We start from the raw sequence: 11,919 nt of genomic DNA on the forward strand, positions 1-11,919 counted from the left end.
AAGAGCTTGCACCCAATGCTATAAAGGGGATGTAAATCCCTTCAAGATTGATTGCAAAGTGAGATCTGAAGGCGGAAAGTGCAACGAAGAAAAAGTGTAAGGCTGAAAATATGGTGTGGAGTAGACCCGGGGCCATAGTGTTCACTAGAGGCTTCTCTCAAAATAGCAAATATTATGGTGGGTGAACAAATTACCATCGAGCAATTGATAGAACCGCGCAAAGTCATGACGACATCTAAGGCAATGATCATACATATAGGCATCACGTCCGAGACAAGTAGACTGATACTTTCTGCATCTACTACTATTACTCCACACATCGACCGCTATCCAGCATGCATCTAGTGTATTGAGTTCATGACGAACAGAGTAACGCCTTAAGCAAGATGACATGATGTAGAGGGATATTCTCAAATCAATGATGAAAACCCCATCTTTTTACCCTTGATGGCAACAACACGATGCGTTCCTCGCTACCCCTTCTGTCACTGGGTGAGGTCACCGCACGGTATGAACCCGAAACCAAGCACTTCTCCCATTAAAAGAATCATAGATATAGTTGGCCAAAGAAAACCCACAACTCGAAGAGAATTACAAGGATATGAAATCATGCATAAGAGAGATCAGAAGAAACTCAAATAAGATTCATAGATAATCTGATCATAAATCCACAATTCATCGGATCTCGACAAACACACCGCAAAAGAAGATTACATCGGATAGATCTCCATGAAGATCATGGAGAACTTTGTATTGAAGATCCAAGAGAGAGAAGAAGCCATCTAGCTACTAGGTATGGACCCGTAGGTCTATGGTGAACTACTCACGCATCATCAGAGAGGTCATGGTGTTGATGAAGAAGCCTCCGTATCCGAATCCCCCCTCCGGCAGGGCACCAGAACGTGCCCAGATGAGATCTTTGCGGAGACAGAAGCTTGCTGCGGCGGAAAAGTACTTTGGATGATCTCTTGATTTTTTCTGGGATTTTAGGGAATATAAAGGCACAAAACCTAGGGCAGAGGTGGCCCAGGGAGCCCACAAGCCAGGGAGGCGCGGGCCCCCTGGCCGCGCCATGAGGGTTTGTGGGGTCCCTGCAGGCCCCCTGCCCTGATTCTCCGGCTTCCCGATCTTTTTCTGTTTCGGAAAAAATCTTTTTGGCAGTTTCATTCCGTTTGGACTCCGTTCAAAATCCTCCTCTGAAAGGGGTCAAAAACATGGAAAAAACAGGAACTGGCACTTGGCACCGAGTTAATAAGTTAGTCCCAGAAAATATATAAAAGGCATGCAAAACATCCAAAGTTTGACAAGATAATAGCATGAAACCATCAAAAATTATAGATACGTTGGAGATGTATCAGGTACTAGCCATGGAAAAGTGAGAATACAGTAGCCCAACACCAATAAAAGTCGAATTCAAATTTGCTACAGTACCTAAAGAGGTGGTAGTTTGTTTTCTTGTGCTAATGATATCACGAATTTCTGTTTATGTTTTATGTTGTGAAGTTTTCAAGTTTTGGGTGATGTTCTCATGGACAAAGAGATAAGGAGTGGAAAGAGCTCAAGCTTGGGGATGCCCAAGGCATCCCAAGCCAAAATCAAGGACACCAAAAAGCCTAAGCTTGGGGATGCCCCGGGAAGGCATCCCCTCTTTCGTCTTCAATCCATCGGTAACGTTACTTGGAGCTATATTTTTATTCACCACATGATAAGTGTTTTGCTTGGAGCGTCTTGTATCTTAGGAGTCTTTTCTTTTTGTTGTGTCACAATCATCCTTGCTGCACACCTTTAGAGAGAGACATGCACTCATCGTGATTTTGCTAGAATGCTCATCGTGCTTCACTTATATCTTTTGATGTAGATAATTTTGCTCTATTTGCTTCACTTAGATCTTTTAGAGCACGGTGGTGTGATACTTGGTAGTTGGCTTATGCCATTAAAGTAGTCCCAAAGGTGATAGGTACCCAAAGAGGATACAAAACCTCCATATTCATGTGCATTGAGTAGAAAGAGAAGTCTTGATTCCTCTCAATTAGTTTTGAGACGTGGATTTGGTAATACTAAGAGTTATGTTAGTAGGGTGTTGTGAATCTAGAAATACTTGTGTTGAAGTTAATGATTCCCGTAGCATGCACGTATGGTGAACCGCTATGTTAGGAAGTCGGAGCATAATTTATCTATTGATTGTCATCCTTTGTGTTGAGGTCGGGATCGCGTGATGGTTAACACCTACCAACCCTTCCCCTCGGAGTATGCGTTTAGCACTTTGTTTCGATTACTAATAAAAACTTTCGCAACAAGTATGTGAGTTCTTTATGACTAATGTGAGTCCATGGTATAGATGCACTTTCACCTTCCACCATTGCTAGCCTCTCTAGTGCCGCGCAATTCTCGCCGGTGCACAAACCCACCATATGCCTTCCTCCAAAAAGCCACCATACCTACCTACTATCGCATTTTCATAGCCATTCCAAGATATATTGCCATGCAACTCGCACCGTTCCGTCTCATGACTTCTGCCGTCACTCTCATATTGCCATTGCATGATCGTAAGATAGCTAGCGAGATGTTCCAACGTCATATGCCAAGCTAGATCGTTGCACATCCCGGTACACTGCCGGATGCATTTCCTATAGAGTCATCATCGTTCTGAGCATTGAGCTATGAGTAAATAAAAGTGTGATGATCATCATTATTAGAGCATTGCCCCATGTGAGGAAATAAAAAAAAAGAGGCCAAAGAGCCCAAAATAAAAAAGAAGAGGCCAAGATCCCAAATAAAAAAAAGAGAAGAGAGAAAAAGAGAGAAGGGACAATGCTACTATCTTTTTCCACACTTGTGCTTCATAATAGCACCATGTTCTTCATGATTGAGAGCTTGTTGCTTTGTCACTACCATATGCTAGTGGGAATCTTTATTATATAACTTGGCTTGTATATTCCAATGATGGGCTTCTTCAAATTGCCCTAGGTCTTCGTGAGAAAGCAAGTTGGATGCACACCCACTAGTTCTCCTTTTGAGCTTTCACATACTTATAGCTCTAGTGCATCATTTGTATGGCAATCCCTACTCATTCACATTGATATCTATTAATGGGCATCTCCATAGCCCTTTGATATGCCGAGTCAATGTGACCATCTCCTCCTTTTTTTCTCACAACCACCACCACACTCTATTCCACCTATAGTGCTATATCCATGGATATAAAAAGTTTGAGAAAGTAAGAGTGCGAAAAAAATTACTTGGCCAATACCGGGGTTGTGCATGATTTATATTAGTTGTGTGAGGATGATGGAGCATAGCCAGACTATATGATTTTGTAGGGATAACTTTCCTTGGCCTTGTTATTTTGAAAGTTCATGATTACCTTGCTAGTTTGCTTGAAGTAGTATTGTTTTCATGTCAATAGCAAACTATTGTTTTGAATCTTACAGATATGAACATTCATGTCACATGGAAGAAGTTGCATAGTACAACTATGCTAGGTAGCATTCCACATCAAAAATTCAGTCTTTATCACTTCCCTACTCGAGGACGAGAAGGAGTTAAGCTTGGGGATGCTTGATACGTCTCCAACGTATCTATAATTTTTGATGGTTTCATGCTATTATCTTGTCAAACTTTGGATGTTTTGTATGCCTTTTATATATTTTTTGGGACTAACTTATTAACTCAGTGCCAAGTGCCAATCCCTGTTTTTTCCATGTTTTGGCCCCTTTCAGAGGAGGATTTTGAATGGAGTCCAAACGGAACAAAACTGCCAAAAAGATTTTTTTTCCGAAACAGAAAAAGATCGGGAAGCCTGAGAATCAGGGCAAAGGGCGTGCAGGGACCCCACAAGCCCCCTAGCCGTGGCCAGGGGGGCCCGCGCCTCCCTGGCTTGTGGGATCCCTGGGCCAACTCTGCCCTAGGACTTTCGCCTATAAATTCCCTAAAATCCCAGGAAAAATCAGGAGATCATCGAAAGTACTTTTTCGCCGCCGCAAGCTTCTGTCTCCGCAACATCCCATCCGGGGCACGTTCTGGTGCCGTGCTGGAGGGGGGATTCGGATACGGAAGGCTTCTTCATCAACACCATGACCTCTCTGATGATGCGTGAGTAGTTGACCATAGACCTATGGGTCCATAGCTAGTAGCTAGATGGCTTCTTCTCTCTCTTGGATCTTCAATACAAAGTTCTCCATTATCTTCATGGAGATCTATCCGATGTAATCTTCTTTTGCGGTGTGTGTGTCGAGATCCTATGAATTGTGGATTTATGATCAAATTATCTATGAATCTTATTTGAGTTTCTTCTGATCTCTCTTATGCATGATTTCATATCCTTGTAATTCTCTTCGAGTTGTGGGTTTTGTGTGGCCAACTAGATCTATGATTCTTGCAATGGGAGAAGTGCTTGGTTTTGGGTTCATACCGTGCGGTGACCTCACCGAGTGACTGAACGGGTAGCGAGGCACGCATCATGTTGTTGCCATCAAGGGTAAAAAGATGGGGTTTTCATCATTGGTTTGAGATTATCCCTCTACATCATGTCATCTTGCTTAAAGCGTTACTCTGTTCGTCATGAACTCAATACACTAGATGCATGCTGAATAGCGGTCGATGTGTGGAGTAATAGTAGTAGATGCAGAAATTATCGGTCTACTTGTCTCGGACGTGATGCCTATATGTATGATCATTGCCTTAGATATCGTCATGACTTTGCATGGTTCTATCAATTGCTCGACAGTAATTTGTTCACCCACCATAATATTTGCTATTTTGAGAGAAGCCTCTAGTGAACACTATGGCCCCCGGGTCTACTCCACACCAAATTTTCAGCCTTACACTTTTTCTTCGTTGCACTTTCCGCCTTCAGATCTCACTTTGCAATCAATCTTGAAGGGATTGACAACCCTTTTATAGCGTTGGGTGCAAGCTCTTTTGTGTTTGTGTAGGTACTCTTGACTTGACGAGATTCTCCTACTGGATTGATACCTTGGTTCTCAAACTGAGGGAAATACTTACTGCTCCTGTGCTGCTTCGCCCTTTCCTCTTCAAGGGAAAAACCAACGCAAGCTCAAGAGACTACAGTAGGATGTCTGGCACCATTGCCGGGGAATAACTTTTGTTGCCGTAGCAACATGTCGGGGTCGTCTCCTACCTGTGGACAGAGTGGATCAGAAGCACGCCGACATGGCTACGAACGTCGTGAGGCCCTAACAATGGCGGGAATGGGTCCGGCTCATCATCGCCTACCTGCTGGTGGTCGTGTCGACGACGGGGTGGTCCTGGTTCACCGGCGATGAGGTGGCCACGGCGTAGATGTTTCAGTCATCGGTGGAGGTGGTGGCTACGGGCACGGAATCGCTCGGGGAACTAGGGGAAAAGGTTGCTGGGGTCACGGGGAGTGCGTGTGGACAGAGGGACGCGAGAACTGACATGTAGCCGGAGATCGACCGGAGATCCGAGGCGGAGGGGCCTCGGTCGATCTCGAGCACCGGGGCTGTGCTTTCTTAATGAGGTGGCTAGGGAGGTGATTGGGGTGTAGGTGGAGTGGAGTGAGGGGTGCTGGAGCGAGGGGGTAGCCTTATATAGACCCGCGATGGTGCACCGGGCGGGAAGCTCCGGTGGTTTCACCGTGGCGTGCATGGGGCACACAGAGAGGCTGGGCTCAAAACCACGGTCTTAGGACGTTGTTTTGGATCTCCGAACTCACTGCGAGAGAGGGGGAAGTGAGATGTGGCGTGGCTGCATGGCCGCGTTCCTCTGTCCGCTACTGGTGCACGTGGGCACGCGTCGCACCGTCTCTCAGCGCGGGAAAGGAGGGGCCCTGGGGGCTGCCTGATGCAGAGGAGCTGTCGGGGGAGAGGAGAGACACCGCGGGGAGGCTGGAACTGGCCAAGGGAGTCGCCCCCACCTCGGTTGCTCTCTGTAGCACTCCTAGAGTGCAACTTTGGCATGCCACGGCATGCTGGTGCGCTCTGGGGTGCCTTGGACGCGTCTGGCGTGTCCTGGGCCCTTGCTTGGAGATGCCTAGCCATTTGAATCCCATGGGAGCATTAGCTAGTAAAAGGAGGGGAGGAAACCAGATGCTGTCAGCCTTGGGCTGAAGCTTAGATTGGGGTTTTTGGATTTTCTACTTAGAACCAGAGATGAGTCACTTGATCGGAGTTGGGCACTGATGTAGCCACCTAATCTAGGAGTTTGAGAGAAAGGGAGTGGGTGTAGCTGGGGTTAAGAGGGGTTTTGCCAAACTGTTAGAAGGTGCTCGACAGTGGTTTGGGGTGGTTGCACCCCACCACTGGCTATGCAATTTAACAGGACTAGGTATGGTGCAAAAACATGAGGCTACACCAAGTTTGGGCTCCATGGGACAAGTTCAGCTATGTATACTTGAAATCACTCCTAAATGGCCAGATCTATCCCTTCCAAAGGGAGTGTGTGCAAATCAAGTCCCACAAATCCTATTTTTGGCACGAGTCCTCATTTGAGGTATTAGGCACTGCTGCAAAGTTTCAGCTCCATTGGATAAACTTTGCTATGTAGAGTTGCTCTAACTTCATACTAGACAAAAAGGGGTTTGCAATTATTTGGTGACCCTAACCACCTTGGATCAAGGTGAAACATTATATGGGCACCAAATATGTCTTAGGGAGGTCACTGGAATTTTCTAGGAATTTATTGAGAATATTTCCTTTGGAAATATTTCAAAAGGTCAAAACAGACAGAATAGGTTTTCAGGGTTTTACTCAATTATTTATAATATAATATATAGGGGTTGAAAATCTTATGTATGGAAATATATGTCCTCTCAGTATCTCCAAATTTTCTCAGATTTTTCTAAGGCAGACAAGTATTTTTCCATATAGGAATATCATTTTTGGCCTTAGAAATGGGCATGTAAATAAATAAGGAAAATAATTATTTTATGGTTTTGGTAAACTAAATTAGTTTTAGAAACAAATCACCAAATTTGGGTATGAGAACTCCTTGCTATCAAGGTCTTGTAGTGTAGTCCAAATGAGGGTTTTGATATAACCAGAAATAACAAAAAGGGTTTTGGGAATATTTAAGTTATGAAAAATATGGGTTTTGATATCACTCAACCAAGCATACAAGCATACAATGACAACCATGGCACTCACATCATTGATTTTGATTTTTTTAATAAACTCAGATTTTTGAATTACAGTAAAAGTGCAGTGAAAATAGGGTGTGACAATATGTTGATGATATTATCTTTGGTTCTGCTAACAAAGCTTTTAATGAAGAATTTGCAACACTAATAACCAAAGAATTTGAGATGTCTATGATGGGAGAGTTGAAGTTTTTCCTTGGATTCAAAGTCAAGCAACAAAGTCAAGGAACCTTCATCAATCAAGTAAAATATACCCAAGACATGCTCAAGAGGTTCAAGATGGATGATCTCAAACCGGCCAAGGCAAACACTCCCATGCCTCTCAACTGCCATGTTGACCTTGATCCCAATGGTAAATATGTGGATCAAAAGGTATATCGCTCTATGATTGGCTCTTTGCTTTACCTTTGGGCATCTAGACCGGATATTATGTTGAGTGTGGGATTTTTTGCATGATTTCAATCCACACCTAAGGAAAGGCACTATGTGGCAGTCAAGCGAATCTTTCGATATTTGGCTCATGCCCCAAACTTTGGCTTATGGTATCCCAAAGGTGCTTCATTTGATCTCATAGGATACTCAGACTCGGATTGGGTGGGAGACCGTGTGGAGAGGAAGTCAACTTCCGGAGGTTGCCAATTCCTAGGTCACTCTCTCGTAAGTTCGTTTTCAAATAAACAAAAATGTGTTTCTCTCTCGTCCACCGAGGCCGAGTATGTCGCTGCTGCAAGTTGTTGTGCTCAGTTGCTTTGGATGAGGCAGACTTGAAAGGATTACAGTGTCACTTGTGACAAAGTGCCTCTTTATTGTGATAATGTAAGTGCAATCTCGATCTCCAACAAACCGGTTCAACACTGCAAGACGAAGCACATTAGTATTCGTCACCACTTCATCCAGGATCATATCAGGCGTGGGGAAATTGATCTCATTTACCTTCACACTAATGATCAACTTGCAGACATTTTCACGAAGCCATTAAATGAAGCAAGATTTCAAGAGTTAAGGTATGAGCTAAATATCATTGATTTAAGCAATGTGGATTGTAATTAGGCACACCGACCACTCTCATCATACTATTTTGTTCAGATGTAGGCATGGATTCTAGGGGGAGTATTGTTCTATCAATGAACCCCCCTCACCCTATTATGCATAAATAGATCAAATCTTTCACATTAGTCATCTTAGATGACACTTGTGCTTCAAAGACGAGTTTTGGTCATGAGCCCAAGGTTAAAATCTTCTCGGTGCCATACCAATTGCCTCAAACATAGGTGGCTTCGGCCACCGCCCCCTCCGGGTGCTCTATTTGCTGTTTCTTACACAAGGTCACTCCCAGATTCATTTTTCTTCGTGTTTGAACTCTTTTGAATTGGTGAGCCTTCTTTTGATCTTTGAAGTGTTTGTGTGTCATCTTTCCACTTCATGGTCAAATCAGTCTCTTTGTGCTAGTTTTGTGGCTGTCTTTTGGTCGCCGGCGGTACTATTGCCCGCAGACCGATACTACTGCTCAAGTGGTAGTACCGTGGAGGTCAGCGGTACTACCGCCTCGGGAAGTTCTTGGCCGGTTAAGTGGTGGGCAGGGAGAGTTCTAACTCCCCCATACCCATTCACTCCTCCCCTCGACCCTCTCTCTTTGTGGCGACCAAGAACATCATGAGAGGCAGGCTCCGGATCTCTCATACCGTGCCGTACTCCACTTTTTCGTTCGGGGGATCATTCCCCCCGTCTCCCTCGTTCCATGGACTCCAGTACTGCCCTCGATCCCCTCTCTTTGTGGTGTTATTTTTTTGAATCTTGATCTAGGGCAATGTATGCAGATTACTTGTCTAGTTCACTTTCTCATGGCATGATAGGGATGTATGATGAATACTAGTAGCAATATATTAGGTAGAGGTATCGGAAAAATTGGGGTGTAGGGCTCGGGTACTGCCGTCCCCATTGCCGGACGTTTTGTGCCAACCGGGCGGTACTACCGCCCGTGCACGACCGGTACTACCGCTACGACGGAAGTACCGCTCCTGCACTGGCGGTACTACCGCCCTGATTTCAGAACCCAATTTCTCCTATGCTTCTATCTATTATTTTCCATTTGATTTTTTGACTTATGCAGTTCTTTTACACGTGTTTTCCTGTCATCTTCTTGTGAGTTCCAAGTGATGGTAGCTCTCCTCCAGTGGCTTGTCGTATGAACCCTCATCGTGGATCCAAGCGCCCATGCACTTTTGAGGAGGTAGCCGCTAGTTCTAGTACTCAACCACACAGGCACTATGTGAAGAAGACTGTCAGCAGGAAGAAGGATCCCAAAGAGCCCCTAGATTTGTCCCAAGAAGAGTTTGTAGTCCTTTGTAAGCAGGATTCCTATTTCATTCCTCAGGATGAATCTCTTGCTGGGCGAACATTATGGAACAAGACTCAGTCTCTCATTTATTCAAAGATCATCAAGACAAGGGCCAGTCTCTTTGTGGATGCCAAGAGTATAGATATAGGGCACATGACCTCCAATCCTCACAGTGCATATTTTGCTGAAGCTCATGTTGTGTGTCAACAATGGGGTCTTTGTCGTATCATTAGATTCAACAAGGACTTTGACACCGAGATTGTTGCTCAATTTTACGCCACTGTTCTCTTCAAACAAAATTATGAAGAAAGACGCATGACCTGGATGACTGGTGCGCATGTGCTGTCCTCCAACTAGAAGACCTTCGTGAACTCTCTAGGCTACGCTGACCGAGGCCTCGATGAGCCTATTTGTGTGAGGCCACACACTGAGGGTGTTGCTGCTATTCACAAGTCCAAGCTTATTCGTCACTCTAGAATTGTGAACACTGTCAAGGGTGATCACACTGAACTCATTCCTTTTCTGGGCATCATGCAGAGGATTTTCCGCAACACTTTCTTTCCTCGTATTGGAAACAAGGACCAAGTGCATTCCTATCTTGTGAACCTATTATTTCTCTGCATTAAGGAGCGAAGTCGCAAGTCCACTTTGCATGTTTCCCACATTATGCGGATGGAGCTGTGTTCAACACTTTTTGACAAGAAGAAAGTTGAAAGGACGTGGATGTCGCCTAGAGGGGGGAGGGGTGAATAGGCGCTTTAAAATAATTACGGTTTAGGCTTGAACAAATGCGGAATAAAACCAACGTTTAATTTGTCAAGCACAAAACCTAAAACAACTAGGCTCACCTATGTGCACCAACAACTTATGCTAAGCAAGATAAACAACTGAGTGATAGCCAGATATATGACAATAAACAATAAGGCTATCACAAAGTAAAGTGCATAAGTAAAGGGTTCGGGTACGCGGAGACGATGATGTATCCCTAAGTTCACACCCTTGCGGATGCTAATATCCATTGGAGCGGTGTGGAGGCACAATGCTCCCCAAGATGCCACTAAGGCCACCGTAATCTCCTCACGCCCTCACACAATGCAAGATGCCGTGATTCCACTAAGGGACCCTTGAGGGCGGTCACCGAACCCGTACAAATGGCAACCCTTGGGGGCGGTCACCAGTACCTGTACAAATTTCTCGGGACAATCTCCACGACCTAATTGGAGACCCCGATGTTTGCTCGTAGCTTTACACCACAATGATTGAGCTCCAAGACACCACCAATCTTCTAGGACGCCAAAGCATCTACGAAGAACAATCTCTAGGGTACTAAGTACCAAAGGGTAATAAGCTTCTCAACTTCTCACTTCCACGTATCACCGTGGAGAACTCGAACCGATGCGACTAATGCAATGGCAAGAACACACGAAGTGATCAAGTCCCTCACACTCAAATCCCTCCACAACAACAAAAGCTGCGGAGAATATGAGAGGAAGAACAAGGAGCTCACAAAGAACTCCAAGATCTAGATCCAAGGGGTTCCCCTCACATAGAGAAGAAAGTGATCGGTGGAGATGTGGATCTAGATCTCCTCTCTCTTTTCCATCAAGAACTAGCAAGAATCATTGGAGGGATTGAGAGTTAGAAAGCTCTGAGAAGGTCAACAATGGGGGAAGAACACAAGCTCCACGGATAGATAAGTCCAAGGGGGAAGAAGACCCTCTTTATATAGTGGGGGAAGGAATCACATCGCTACCCCCACTTACAGCCCGCGCATAGCGGTACTACCGCTAGAAAGGAGCGGTACTACCGCTGCCCCTAGTGGTACTACCGCTGGCGAGGAGCGGTACTACCGCTAGGCCACGGTAGTAAAGATATTACTCTCGGGCCTACCACCGCTTGGAAAAGTATTTGCAAAAGGTCCGACGAGGTAAAACTGCTCAGAGAGAGGTACTACCGTCCCGAAGCGGTAGTACCGCCCACCGGGATCGATACTACCGCCCACCCGGAGCAGTACTACCGCTTGGCACAAGCGGTACTACCGCTCGCCACTGAAACATCCATAACTTTCGCATACGAGCTACGAATCGAGCAAATCCAAGCTTGTTGGATTCAGGACGACAAGAGATATACAGATGTGAGACCTCTATGAATGAAGAACTGGCAAAAAATCCAACATCGAAAACATCATAGTAGATGCATATGGACTCCGTTTTCGATGAACTCGAGCTTGTCATGAAGATGACCATAAGATCTAAAACTCACAAAGAGAAACAACAAACAAGAACCAAGGAGTATGATGCAAGGATGCAAATGGTTTGAGCTCTCAATGAACGATACAATCTAGCTACTCACTTGAGAGCCCCCCTTGACAGTACGACGATCTATCCTAAAACAGAAAACCTATCAAGGGCAAACCTATACCTTGAACCTCGTCCTCTTGAGCTAGATGACGATGATCTTGGCT

This window comes from Hordeum vulgare, chromosome 7H (assembly GCF_904849725.1).
Source record: "Hordeum vulgare subsp. vulgare chromosome 7H, MorexV3_pseudomolecules_assembly, whole genome shotgun sequence".
NCBI classification, from domain to species: Eukaryota; Viridiplantae; Streptophyta; class Magnoliopsida; order Poales; family Poaceae; genus Hordeum; species Hordeum vulgare.